Consider the following 14,529-nt stretch of genomic DNA (forward strand, 5'->3'; position numbering starts at 1 on the left):
GGCATGTCAATGGTCGACACATGAGAAGGTCTACGTGAGTTTTGTTGGCATTTTTATTTATTTTTTAGGAAATTTTCATACTTTACTATTTGGGAATAGTAACCTTGCCCAAGGCCGCGAGGGGATGCAGTCCACTAACTGGGGGTCCACATGATGAAAGGAACATTTTGACACACAAACAAAATGTAAAAACTCATGTTGACCTTTTCATGTGTCAACCATTTCCATGTCGACCTATCGACCCTCATGACCATTGTCCATGTCGACCTTGTGAATGTCAACCATTGGGTGTCGACCTAGACATTGTCAACCTTCTAACTTTCGACCCATTGATCCATAACCGGAGATACATCAAGCAGTGTAAAGAGTGGAGAGGTGGACTAGTTGAGAAGTTCCCCATAGCAATCAATCAGCATTGTAAACTTCGGTTTACTTACAGGACTAAAAGCAACACTTTAAAAAGACATTTCATATACTTTAAATGGAGCCGCTGCGGCCGCTATACTTAATCCTCAACCTACGTACTTATTACACCATTAGCGTACAGAGCTCCGTACCGTGTATGTACTTTGCGTACAAACGCCGCGCTGGCTGTACAAAGTACACTCAGTGCGTACACACCCAAAGATACTCCGTGAGCCCTTAACAGCTATACATGTGATAGTAATACACTTATAACCTTAGCAGGGAAAGGAAAACACAACACCAGTTTGTATTTAAAATGCCAGGTTCCGACACCACAACATATTATTACTGAAAGGGGGTTACAATAACAAAGCAATACAATACAAAAGAATAATGGCTACAGTCAATGGTACATACGTGTTTGGTTTTTCGCCTGCGCTTCCCAGTCAGGTCCTCAGTCATCTGGGTAGATAACCTTTAGAGTCTGTGTGTGACCAGGCATGCAGCTGGCTCTTTAATATACAATCTTCCAAAACTTAACACAATGGATACTGTAATCTCTTTGTCCATTGGACACAGGGATGGTCATTTACAGTACAGGAGAGGTCATAGGTTGGTTTGAATAGGTGGGCGATGTCTGTTCCAGATGCACTTGTGGGTGGTCTTCTCTGGGTTCCCACCTCATACCAAATGTGCAGTAAATACAGTTTATATTTATATTCTGCTCCTGTGCATAACTATTCGCAGGAACGTGCGATCTTCTGCAAACCAACACCGGAATATTGCCCTTAAAATACCCTACAGCTGGATACCAAACACCACCTTATAACCTTTTTCTGTCCCCTCCTATCCTGTAAAGGTGAATCCCTTTGTTCTGATACCATTTAAACTGTTGTAACTTGCTGGTGTGGTGCAGGGAGACTATGTGTACATTGTGCACTATTTGGATTAAATATGTAATGTGTTTTGATGGCTTTTCCATGCGCTCACAAACTCTACCGTAAATACTCATACCACGCGCTAATGCGCAGGACCGCGGGAGCGACCATACGCAAATTGCGAATATGCGCATGCACGGCAGAACAAGTACAAGCACGGAGGCCATCTGTGTGTAGTTTGTACGTGATGTGTGTACTGCAATATTTTTCAACTTCAACAGTCCACCCTTTGGCAGTCACCAATAACTGCCACTAACTAATCAATAAACAGAAAAATATCTATACAATATCTACAGTAGCTTGGACGGTCGGGGGAGAGTTGTAGGTGGGAAATGTATGACCTAGTGGGATAGTAAAAGCATGTATGTATCCATGTCTGAGGGGCATGTATCATCGTGCCATATATGTTCTAAATAAGCTTCGAGGTATTGCGAAGTATACATTAAATCCTTCTCATCCCATATTAAGAGTCTGTAAATGGGCCAACAAACACTACCGAGCTCTTTTCGGCTTCTTGTTCCAACAAATGGGGTGCACATTTAGTTGATGATACATGGAGGGGGAAACATATGTGAGTGCTAGTATATGTGGATATCACCTGTCGACTATGTGTGCCATTAACTGGAGGTTGCAGAAATGAAGATAAGATACATATATGAAAATACATTCACATAAACATTTTTTTGGTAGGGCTGACGTCTCTTCCGGTTGGATGTATCCGGGCAGAGGGGGAGACAAAGAAAAATGGGTGAAAGAAACAGGCCATGAAATTCATTTGCAATCCTTATCATAACACTGTCTCTATGGATGGATCGTAGATTAAATCTGCTGCTATAACAGCGCCCTAGCTCCTTAGACTCATCAAATTTGTGCCGTGCTTGCACCGTGTTAGAATTTGAACACACCTAAATATCAAACCAATAATTATGATGACTCCCAGGATACAAAGGAGAAACTTCCCCACATTCATAATGACATTTTGAGCCCACTCTCCTAAACCTGAGAACCATTTGCGTGGGTTCAACCATGAGACCCAGCCGGTCAGTTCATTACTCACAGTCGCTAAGGTAAGGTTGTGCTTCCTCCTGAACTCCCACTTCAACTGCAAGATCTCGTCCATCTTCTGATCGATGATCTCCGTTGGGTCGTCAGTGCTGTTTGTAATATATGTACAGCACTTCACACCATATTGAGTTGCCAGAGTAACACAGTACCCACCTGTCACGGCCGTGACATAATTAAGGACCATCCTGTACTTAATCAGTTCCTTCTTGTAGGCTTGTAACTCCCTTCCTGTGTACCTGAAGGTGTCATCATACATCTCAGTGATATTATCTATCAAGTTCGCTAGCGCATGGATATACCTATAATTTATAGTTCCTCTGGCAGTATGGGTAATGTCTAATGCGAGAAGGAACTGAATCCCGGTGGATTCGTGGATCAAATCAGAGTCTGCGTGCTCTGCCATATCTATGAAGTTTCTCTTGATGATGTGTTCATAGTGAGTTTGAGTATAAGGAGCCTGAGCACTGCGGTGAACGTCATTCACTTTATCATGGGTTATGGTCATGACCTCCGGTAGTACTCTCCCTATATAACACAATCCCTCTGAGCTCGGGGCAAGCCACCTGTACGCCTTCCTCCCACATATGAAATAGGCATCATCTGGGAGAACATAGGGGACAAAATATAACATCACCATATTACAAATTTTCCAAGTAAAGAAACCAATCCCTAGTTCTCCCATCTGCTCAGTACAAGTATCGGGCTGGATGATATGGGCACAATACCCTGACGATACTTTTCCAACCCAATTAGTCTTGCTTCCACGGGTATACCTATACCGAAAATACCTCCCACTGTTGGCTATTTGGCGTACAAGTTCAGAGTCTATGGGTATCCTATCAGCTCTGTGTGAAAAGGTCATTGTCTGGTTATTCCACGTCACTTCCCAATTTCCCGGTTTTCGGTAATTGGAAATATTAAAACACAATAAGGACCTGTCTACATGATACTGGTGGAGCTTCAAACTAGGGGGCCCTGAGATATTGAATTTCTTGTCCACCGGTCTCCCACCCCGCAATTCGAGTACCTCATCTATTGCTAAAGGGTATGGTACTAATCCTGACTTACTCTGACTTTGAGGTACTTGTGAGCACACCCAGCATTCTGTCTGGTTTAAGACCTTACCCCCTAGTGAGTGGTAATCACTCAACGGTTGGCGGTCCATGTCGATATTAAGGTTGGACTGACATCTCTGGATGCACCCATCCTCTACTATATTCTCACAATTCCTACAAATACAATATTCATCAGACAATAACCTTTCACGGTGCCTCCGAGCTCCCTGACTACCAGAGCACTTACTGATACCAGCCTTTACTCGAGTGATGTGCTGCTCCTGAGATCCTACAAATTCATACTCGCCGTCAGAACCCATTCCAGATCCCCGCTCGACCTCTCTGAGACCCTCACCAAAACAAACTGTCCTGATCAAAAACAGAATTACTAATAAAACCCGAAACGCAGTCTCTTTTGATCGATCCATTTCGCTAGGGGAAAGAAGGAAAATAAGAAGGAGAAAGGAAAGGAAAATTCAGAGGGAGGTGAAAAAAGAAAATGGTGCGACAACCGTTCTAGATCTTGTTGCTCTCAGTGCTCAGATGCCCTTCAACAGTCCTGCCTCTCAACTTTCCCGGAACAAACACTCCAGTGATAAGAGATTCTCTACACTCTGCTCTTTGTCACGAGTTCTCTCCGGGTCAGCGACCTTCTTGCAGTGTGGACCCAAGTCTCTCTTTCGGCGACCTTCAATGCTGTCGTGCTGGTTAACAAGACTTGGTATGGTCCTTCCCACCTGTCTATGAGGCAACCTGAGCGTAAGAAATTTCAAATCATCACATAATCCCCAGGCTCAATGTCATGACAATTACTGTTCGGTAGGTCAGGAATCACCAGCTTTAAATTTCTTTGTTGATTTCTCAGCTGCTGGCTCATCCCAACCAAATATTTCACAGTCACTTCATTATTACATTTCAAATCATCCTGGGGGTCTATCATTACATGAGGTTGTCGACCAAAAATAATTTCAAAGGGTGATAAGTTAAGTGGAGACCTGGGAGTGGTTCTGATGCTGTACAACACTAGTAGCACATCTTCTGGCCACAACAATCCAGTTTAAGCCATTACTTTGCTCAGCTTGTTCTTAATAGTGCTGTGCACTGTGGAGTATGCAGCTTGCTATTAATTCCCATCAGTTTGCACATGACCTGAAAGACTTCACCTGTAAAATGGGAACCCCTGTCACTTTCAATCATTCTAGGGATACCATATCTACACACAAGTTCCTGCACAATTTTCTTTGCAGTGAACGTAGCAGTATTTGTGGCAGCAGGGAACGCTTCTACCCAGTTGGAAAATACATCAATACAAACTAACACATATTTCAAATTCCTACAGGGTGGTAACTGTATGAAAACGATTTGTATTACCTGAAAAGGTCCGTCTGTAGGAGGGATATGGGATGGCTCTGTTGGTATTGTCTTTCCAATATTCTTCCTCAAGCAAGTAAAACATGTCATTGCTCTCTTACCTGCATGAGAAGAGAATCCTGGCGCACACCAGTAGGCTCTTACCAACTTGCACATACCCTCTTTGCCCAGATGAGTCAGACCGTGTGCCGCCTCAGCTAGACTTGGAAGATATGCTCTGGGGGCCACCGGCTTACCATGTCCACCTGTCCACAGTCCTGAGCACTCCTGGCCATACCCCTTTGCCCTCCAGACTGCCTTTTCCTGTAGGGAACACAAATTTAGCATTTCGATTAATAGTTGTTTGTTGATCGTGTTAAATGTCATCAGTGATGTGATGTTCGTTTGTATGGGGGATGCTTGCTGCTGATTTAGCAGCTTCGTCTGCCCGGCTGTTACCAAGTGAAATTGGGTCTTGGTTGTAAGTGTGTGCTTTGCACTTGACAACAGCCACTATTTCTGGTTCCTGTATTGCTGTCAAAAGCCTTTTGATGTGGGACGCATGCACTACAGTTGTGCCAGCTGCCGTCATGAAATTTCTGAGGTGCCATAGGGCCCCAAAATCATGCACTACTCCAAAGGCATACCTAGAATCTGTGTATATATTAGCTGACTTACCCTTGGCTAATTCACACGCTCTGGTTAGGGCGACCAACTCAGCAACTTGTGCTTAGTGCGGTGGGCCTAGGGGTTCAGCTTCTATGATACCTACATCATCTACAACTGCATATCCAGTGCACAAGTCTCCCGATTCTGTCTGTCTGTCTGTGGCAACTACAGTCAGTGTAGAAGGTAAAGTCTACTCCTTCTAGTGGGTTGTCACTGATGTCAGGTCTCGCTGTGAAAGTCTGATTCAGGTATTCCATACAATCATGCGTATCAGTGTCTGCACTAAATCCTCCTTCACCATCATTCTCATCCTCCACCCTTTGTGCCTGTCCAGGCACACTTGGCAAGTACGTTGCAGGATTTAGTGAGCTGCATCTCTTAATGGTGATGTTTACCGGGGCCATCAGTGATAATTCCCACTTTGTAAACCGAGCAGAGGAGACATGTCTGGTTTTGGCGGAGTTTAGTAAGGCTGATACTGCATGAGGTGTATGTATAGTCAGGTCATGTCCTAACACTACGTCCTCGCTTTTACTTACCAGCAAAGCTATCGCGGCAACACTTTGCAAGCAAGTGGGGAGAGACAGCGCTACAGTGTCCAACTGTGCACTGTAGTAAGCTACCGGTCTGCTGGCATCACCATGTCTCTGAGTTAAGACCTCTGCCACGCACCCAGCACTTTCTGTACCATACAATTCAAAGGGCTTCTCATAATCTGGCATACCTAATGCAGGTGCCTGTGATAGGCACTGTTTGAGTCTCTCAAACGCCAGTTCGGACTCATCTGTGTGAGAGATCCATTCTGGTTTGTTCGAAGAGACCATTTCTTGCAAAGGTAAAGCCAGTATAGAAAACCCTGGAATCCAGTTTCTACAGTACCCACACATTCCAAGGAAAGTGCGGATCTGTTGCTGAGTTTGTGGCAGAGTCATGTCGCGAATCGCCTGTATTCTATCAGCAGTGATGTGTCTAAGTCCTTGAGTCAAACAATGTCCCAAATAGTTGACCCTGGTCCGGCACAGCTGCAACTTATCCTTTGAAACCTTGTGTCCCGTTTGGGAAAGATGAAACAGAAGCGGTTTCGTGTCTTTCAAGGACGATTCGAGTGAGTCAGAACACAACAATAAGTCATCAACATACTGTATTAGTACGGATCCACTCTCAGGTTGAAAGGATTGTAAACAGTCATGCAAAGCCTGGGAGAAAATACTTGGGCTGTCAATGAAACCTTGGGGTAGACGAGTCCAGGTGTACTGTACTCCCCTGTATGCAAAGGCAAAAAGGTACTGGCTGTCAGGGTGAAGAGGGACAGAAAGAAAGAAAGAAAGAAAGCAGAACAGAGGTCAATGACGGTGAAGAATTTTGCAGTAGAGGGAATTTGCATGAGGATGACAGCTGGATTGGGAACTACGGGGAATTGGCTCTCAACTATCTTGTTTATCCCCCTTAGATCCTCCACTAGCCTGTAACCCCACCCCCCACTCTTTTTCACAGGGAAGATGGGACTATTGGCGGTGCTGGACGTCCTGACTAGGATGCCCTGCTGTAGCATCCGCTCTATGATGGGGTACACTCCTAACTCTACCTCTGGCTTCAGAGGATACTGAGGGATTTTTGGAGCTATCCTACCATCTTTTACTTGTACTACTACTGGAGCTACATTCGCCATCAATCCAGTGTCTTGTCCATCTTTGCTCCAAAGGGAACCCGGTATTTGTGAGATAATTTCCTCTACCTTTGATGGACACTTGTCTATAACAGTAGAATGCGACATTAGCCTTTGAGGGGTGTCTAATATATCTTGCACTTCTTGAGCGTGGTTCTCAGGTATATCCAAGAAGACACCCTCAGGAGTACAATATATGACATACCGCATTTTACACAATAAGTCTCTGCCGAGTAGATTAGTCGGAGCCGATGCAGCCAGCAGAAAAGAATGTTTGGTTTGCAAGGGCCCTATCGTAATCTCTGCAGGTCTACTCAAAGGGTATTGTTGCACCGTTCCTGTTACTCCCATTGCCGAAATAATTTTTCCCATGGTCTTTATACCTGATGTGGAATTCCACACTGACCTGGCCGCCCCTGTATCTACAAGAAATGGTAATGGTACACCAGCTACATCAACCGTGACCTCAGGTTTACTACCAAGGCTAGCAATCAACTTCGCTGGCTGCAGACTACAGGTGTGGCCCAACCCCTATTGTGTACTGGTACCCTCCCGCAGCGCATTGGCAGCTACAATATGTGAGGGGGTAGCTGTGATTTTTCGGAGGCCAGCCAATCCCTCCTTGGTGGGTACCTTCTTGTTTCCCCTCTATGTGGCTCATAATCTCTTCTATATGGTCCCTGATCCCAATTATGTGACGTGTAGTGTGGTTCGTATTCTGGTCTAGGGGGTCGGTATACGTTATGTGTACCTTTATTCCTACAATCCCTTGCAAAATGTCCTTCCTTTTTACAATAGAAGCATACTATTGACCGTGACTTACCATCAGGGATCTGGAGTTTTGGCTGATGTGGTTTTGTTGTAAGAGCATTTATACTTACTGTCATCAGCTTATCCCCCTGAGACTCCCTGTGCTTACTGATGTTCCGGTCGTGCTCGATAGCGGACTCTCTCAATGCAGCCACCGAGATACCTCTCCAGTTAGGTTGAGAGGTTTGTACCCTTGTTCTTAATGCCTCCTTTAACCCGTCCATTAATACAGTAACAGCTACCTCCCTGTGATGTGCATTATCTTTAATGTCCTCGATCCCAGTGTATCTAGCCATTTCCTGCAGTGCTCGATGGAATTATTCGGATGCCACTTCACCTTCCTTTTGTCTTATGGAGAACATTTTATTCCATTTGACAACAGTAGGGAAATACACTCCTAGTTGTAGATTGATTTGCTTTACGTTCTCCTGATTGTATTCATCAGTGAGAGGTACCTCTGCATCTAACTTACTGTCTGCTATGAATTTCGTGGTGTCAATATTTGAGGGTAAACACACTCGTAGCACTGTTCGCCAATCTTTATTTGTGGGCTCATGGGCATTACCTAACTCTTTAATGAACCTCTGGCATCCGACTAGATCTTTTCTGGGATCGGGAAATTCAGACATAATTGACCTTAACTCTGCTCGGGACCAGGGACAATGCATGGCAATGTTCCTGATGGGAGTTACTCCCTGATTGTCAGTTCTCCCGTTGGGAACTGCAATCACCCTGACAGGATTTAATTCAATTACATCATTCTGGTTTGATTTTATAATGTGAGGAGCTATTGTTTCTGCATAGTGTATGGTACCGTACTTACCTGTGGACACGACCTCACTTATCCCTCCGCTAAGGGGCCTTGCTACAACTCTTGGTGGTTGGGCCATGCCCTCCTTGGTGTTCTGTATGGTGGCTGCTAGAGAGAGTGCCGATATCATGCTGGGCTCATCTTCATGCTCACAATCCTGGGGAAAGTTTAAAATGGGATACAGCTGGCAAGGGTTAGCGTTAGTACATTTATCAATCACATTCCTATCCTGTACTAATGCACCATTGCTTGTAGCCACTTTCTCCCCAACAATATATGGTGGTGGTGGTGCGGTCGCCATTGTTTTCCCGCTAGGTTTGGAACCTGCTGCGCGAGCTAATTCCCTTTGCACATCCCCCTCTTGCTGCATAAGTTTAAACAATCTGTATGTCTAATCCTTTGTTTTCTGGATTTTATCAGACATATCCTTATCCTTAAGTTCTGCAATACCTCTGGTTCAAAGCTGCCCACCCTAGGGAATGATACCCTATCTTTGTCAGTCATACTGTACGTAACCATTCATTGCAAAAAGCTTCCATGTGTGAACCATATTTTTCACACATAATAAACCTTGCTGACCCTCTTGGCCGCACTTCTGACCTTCTCAGTCCCACTTCTTCAGCCTGAACCCTAGCTACCAAACGCCCACTGCTTGTGCAATTGGATCCCATCGCGCACTTTTTGCCAATAAACGCAATTTCCAATGCACACCGCAAATAAACGGTGAAAGACACCTAGCGCTTTCACTCGCTCCTTCTCCGCTGAGTACCACGACTCACTCCAATAGTGAACACCGCGTACCCAGTGAGGTCCCTATTGGTTTCTATTTACTGGAAGTGTTAGGAGTGACTTACCTTTTCCAGCAAATATCCACCGCTGGAGATTTTCCTGGGAGAGACCAGTGAAAACTCCCTATGCACTTTTTATACACAAATCACGCTTGCGTATGCTCTACACAGCGCTAATGATACCGCGATGTTACGCAAAAGCTCGTAAAGGGGTATCAAGTTGCGCTATATATCGCACCCACAAATGCGCGTCCAATCGCACAGCGTATAGGTACTTGTTACCAATCTGCCGTATGACCACGGGTCGATGTACAAACTGCGACCCTCAGCCGGAGCGTAACAAAAAATTAAGATTTTAAACCTACCGGTAAATCTTTTTCTTCTAGTCCGTGGAGGATGCTGGGGACTCCGTAAGGACCATGGGGTACAGACGGGCTCTGCAGGAGACATGGGCACTCTAAGACTTTAGATGGGTGTGAACTGGCTCCTCCCTCTATGCCCCTCCTCCAGACCTCAGTTATAGAACTGTGCCCAGAGGAGACGGACGGTATGAGGAAAGGATTTTTGTTAATCTAAGGGCGAGATACGTACCAGCCCACACCATACACACCGTACAACATGGTACATACTAAACCAGTTAACAGTATGAACAAAACAGCATCAGCCAGAGACTGATCTCAACTGTAACATAACCCTTATGTAAGCAACAACTATATACAAGCCTTGCAGAATTTCTCCGCACTAGGAGGGGCGCCCAGCATCCTCTACGGACTAGGAGAAAAAGATTTACCGGTAGGTTTAAAATTTTATTTTCTCTTACGTCCTAGAGGATGCTGGGGACTCCGTAAGGACCATGGGGTTTATACCAAAGCTCCAGATCGGGCAGGAGAGTGCGGATGACTCTGCAGCACCGATTGAGCAAACATGAGGTCCTCATCAGCCAGGGTATCAAACTTGTAGAATTTTGCAAAAGTGTTTGAACCCGACCAAGTAGCTGCTCGGCAAAGTTGTAATGCCGAGACGCCTCGGGCAGCCGCCCAAGAAGAGCCCACGGTCACCTTCCTAGTGGAATGGGCCTTTACCAAATTTGGTAACGGCAATCCAGCCATATAATGAGTCTGCTGAATCGTGTTACAGATCCAGCGAGCAATAGTCTGCTTAGAAGCAGGAGCGCCAACCTTGTTGGCTGCATACAGGACAAACAGTGCCTCTGTTTTCCGAACACGAGCCGTCCTGACTACATAAATTTTTAAGGCCCTGACTACATTAAGTGACTTGGAATCCTCCACGTCACCCGTAGCCACAGGCACCACAATAGGTTGGTTCATATGAAACAACGAAACCACTTTAGGCAGAAATTGAGGACGAGTACTCAACTCTGCTCGATCCACATGGAAAATCAGATAGGGGCTCTTGTGAGACAAAGCCGCCAATTCAGACACCCGCCTCGCAGATGCCAAGGCCAACAACATGACCACTTTCCAAGTGAGAAATTTTAAATCAACTGTTTGAAGAGGTTCAAACCAGTGTGATTTAAGGAACTGTAACACCACGTTAAGGTCCCACGGTGCCACTGGGGGCACAAAAGTAGGTTGGATGTGCAGCACTCCCTTTACAAAAGTCTGGACTTCTGGGAGAGAAGCCAATTCCTTCTGAAAGAATATAGATGAGGACGAAATCTGCACCTTAATGGAGCCTAACTTTAGGCCCATGTCCACTCCTGTCTGTAGAAAATGGAGAAAACGACCCAGCTGAAAATCTTCCGTAGGAGCATTCTTGGCTTCACACCAAGATACATATTTCCTCCAGATATGGTGATAGTGCTTCGCCGTTACCTCCTTCCTAGCTTTGAGTAGAGTAGGGATGACTTCCCCCCGGAATACCTTTCCTAGCTAGGATTTGGTGTTCAACTGCCATGCCGTCAAACGTAACCGCGGTAAGTCTTGGAACACACAGGGCCCCTGTTGTAACAGGTCCTCCCTGAGAGGGAGAGGCAACGGATCTTCTGTGATCATTTCCCGAAGATCCGAATACCAGGCCCATCGAGGCCAATCTGGAACAATTAGTATTGTCAGCACTCTTTTTCATCTTATGATTTTCAGTATTTTTGAGATAAGTGGAAGTGGAGGGAACACATAGACCAACTGAAACACCCACGGTGTCACCAGGGCGTCCACCGCCACTGCCTGAGGGTCCCTCGACCTGGAACAATACGTCCAAAGCTTTCTGTTGAGGCGTGACGCCATCATGTCTATTTGAGGAAGTCCCCAACGACTTGTTACTTCTGCAAAGACCTCTTGATGAAGTCCCCACTCTCCTGGATGGAGATCGTGTCTGCTGAGGAAGTCTGCTTCCCAGTTGTCTACTCCCGGAATGAAGACCGCTGACAGAGCACTTACATGATTTTCTGCCCAGCGAAGAATCCTGGTGACTTCGGCCTTTGCTGCTCTGCTCCTTGTCCCGCCCTGGCGGTTTACATGCGCCACGGCTGTGACGTTGTCTGATTGGATCAGAATGGGTAGGTTGCGAAGAAGACTCTCTGCCTGTTGCAGGCCATCGTATATGTCCCTTAATTCCAGCACACTGATGTATAGACAAGCCTCCTGGCTTGACCATATTCCCTGAAAATTTCTTCCTTGTGTGACTGCTCCCCATCCTCGGAGGCTCGCGTCCGTGGTCACAAGAACCCAATCTTGAATGGTGAACCTGCGACCCTCTAGAAGGTGAGCACTCTGGAGCCACCACAGGAGAGAGACTCTGGTCCTGCGGGACAGGCTTATCCTCCGATGCATCTGTAGATGGGACCCTGACCACTTGTCCAGAAGGTCCCACTGAAAAGTTCTCGCATGGAACCTGCCGAACGGAATGGCCTCGTAGGCCGCCACCATCTTTCCCAATACTCGAGTGCATTGATGAACTGACACTCTTTTTGGTTTCAGCAGGTCCTTGACCATGCTCTGGAGTTCCTGGGCTTTTTCCATTGGGAGAAAAACCCTCTTCTTTTCCGTGTCCAGAACCATGCCCAAAAATGATAGCCGAGTTGTCGGAACCAACTGTGACTTTGGTAGATTTAGAATCCAGCCGTGTTGTTGTAGTACTCTCAGGGAGAGAGACACGCTTTTTAGTAACTGATATCTTGAACTTGCCTTTATCAGGAGATTGTCCAAGTATGGGATTATTGTGACCCCCTGCTTGCGCAGGAGCACCATCATTTCCGCCATTACCTTGGTAAAAATTCTCTGGGCCGTGGAAAGCCCAAACGGCAACGTCTGAAACTGGTAATGACAATCCTGTACAGCGAATAGGTGAGCCTGATGAGGAGGATATATGGGGACATGAAGGTATGCATCCTTTATGTCTAGTGACACCATAAACCCCCCCCCCCCCTTCCAGGCTGGAGATCACTACCCGGAGAGATTCCATCTTGAACTTGAACCTTTTCAAACATAGGTTTAGTGATTTTAGATTCAGAATTGGTCTGACCGAGCCATCCGGCTTCGAGACCACAAATAGGGTTGAATAAAACCCTTTCCCCTGTTGCTCTAGGGGAACCTTGATAATCACCTGCTGTTGACACAGCTTTTGGATGGCAGCTGAAACTATTTCCCTCTCTGGGGGAGACACTGGCAAGGCCGATTTGAAAAATCGGTGTGGAGGCACATCTTCGAACTCCAGTTTGTAGCCTTGGGATACAATTTCGACCACCCAAGGATCCAAATCCGACTGAACCCAGACCTGGCTGAAGAGACGAAGACGTGCCCCCATCGGTGCGGACTACCGCAGCGGAGCCCCAGCGTCATGCGGTGGATTTTGTAGATGCCGGGGAGGATTTTTGTTCCTGGGAACTAGCTGTAGCTGGTGTTCTTTCCCTATACCTCTCCCTCTGGCGAGGAAGGAAGAGCCTCGACCCTTTCTGAACTTATGCGACCGAAATGACTGCATTTGGTATTGAGGTGTTTTCTTTTGCTGTGGGGGAACATAAGGCAAAAAAAAAGACTTACCCGCGGTAGCTGTGGAAACCAGGTCCGCGAGGCCCTCCCCAAATAAAACTTCACCTTGGTAAGGCAAAGCCTCCATATGTCTCTTTGAATCAGCATCACCTGTCCATTGACGGGTCCACAGGGACCTTCTAGCAGAAACTGCCATAGCATTGGCTCTTGAACCCAACAGACCAATATCTCTCGCAGCCTCTCTCATATATAACGCTGCATCCTTAATGTGACCCAAGGTCAACAAAATACTATCCTTATCTAAGGTGTCAATGTCAGATGACAAGTTATCTACCCATGCTGCAATTGCGCTACCCACCCATGCCGACGCTACTGCAGGTCTGAGCAGGGTTCCCGTATGCGCATAAATTGATTTTAAGGTAGTTTCCTGTCTGCGATCCGCAGGATCCTTTAGGGCCGCCGTGTCCGGGGACGGTAGCGCCACCTTTTTGGACAAGCGCGTCAAGGCCTTGTCCACCGTGGGCAAGGATTCCCACTATAACCTGTCCTTTGAGGGGAAAGGATACACCATAATAATTTTCTTGGGAATCTGCAGTCTCTTGTCTGGAGATTCCCAAGCCTTTTCAAATAAAGCGTTCAGCTCATGAGATGGGGGAAACGTTACCTAAGGTTTCTTTCCCTTAAACATGCAGACCCTCGTGTCAGGGACAGAGGGGTCCTCTGTGACATGTAATACATCTTTTATTGCAATAAACACTCTTGGGTGCAACCTCGCATCATCATAGTCGACACTGGAGTCAGAATCCGTGTCGGTATCAGTGTCTGCTATCTGGGAAAAGGGACGTTTATGGGACCCTGAGGGGTCTTGTGACACAGCCAAAGCCATGGATTGACTCCCTGCGCTGTCCCTGGACTCTGCTTTGTCCAATCTCTTATGTAATAAGGTCACATTAACATTTAAAACATTCCACATGTCCAACCAATCAGGTGTCGGCTGTGCCGATGGAGACACCACCACCATC

General features: G+C 46.2%; 1 protein-coding gene across 1 annotated transcript in view; it reads right to left on the reverse strand.

Moving 5' to 3' along the window:
- Positions 1–14,529, reverse strand: part of LOC134936128 (complement C3-like) — a 613,812-nt gene that overhangs the window by 347,330 nt on the left and 251,953 nt on the right. The gene's annotated exons all lie outside the window — the stretch shown is intronic.

Source organism: Pseudophryne corroboree, chromosome 6 (assembly GCF_028390025.1).
Source record: "Pseudophryne corroboree isolate aPseCor3 chromosome 6, aPseCor3.hap2, whole genome shotgun sequence".
Taxonomy (NCBI): Eukaryota; Metazoa; Chordata; class Amphibia; order Anura; family Myobatrachidae; genus Pseudophryne; species Pseudophryne corroboree.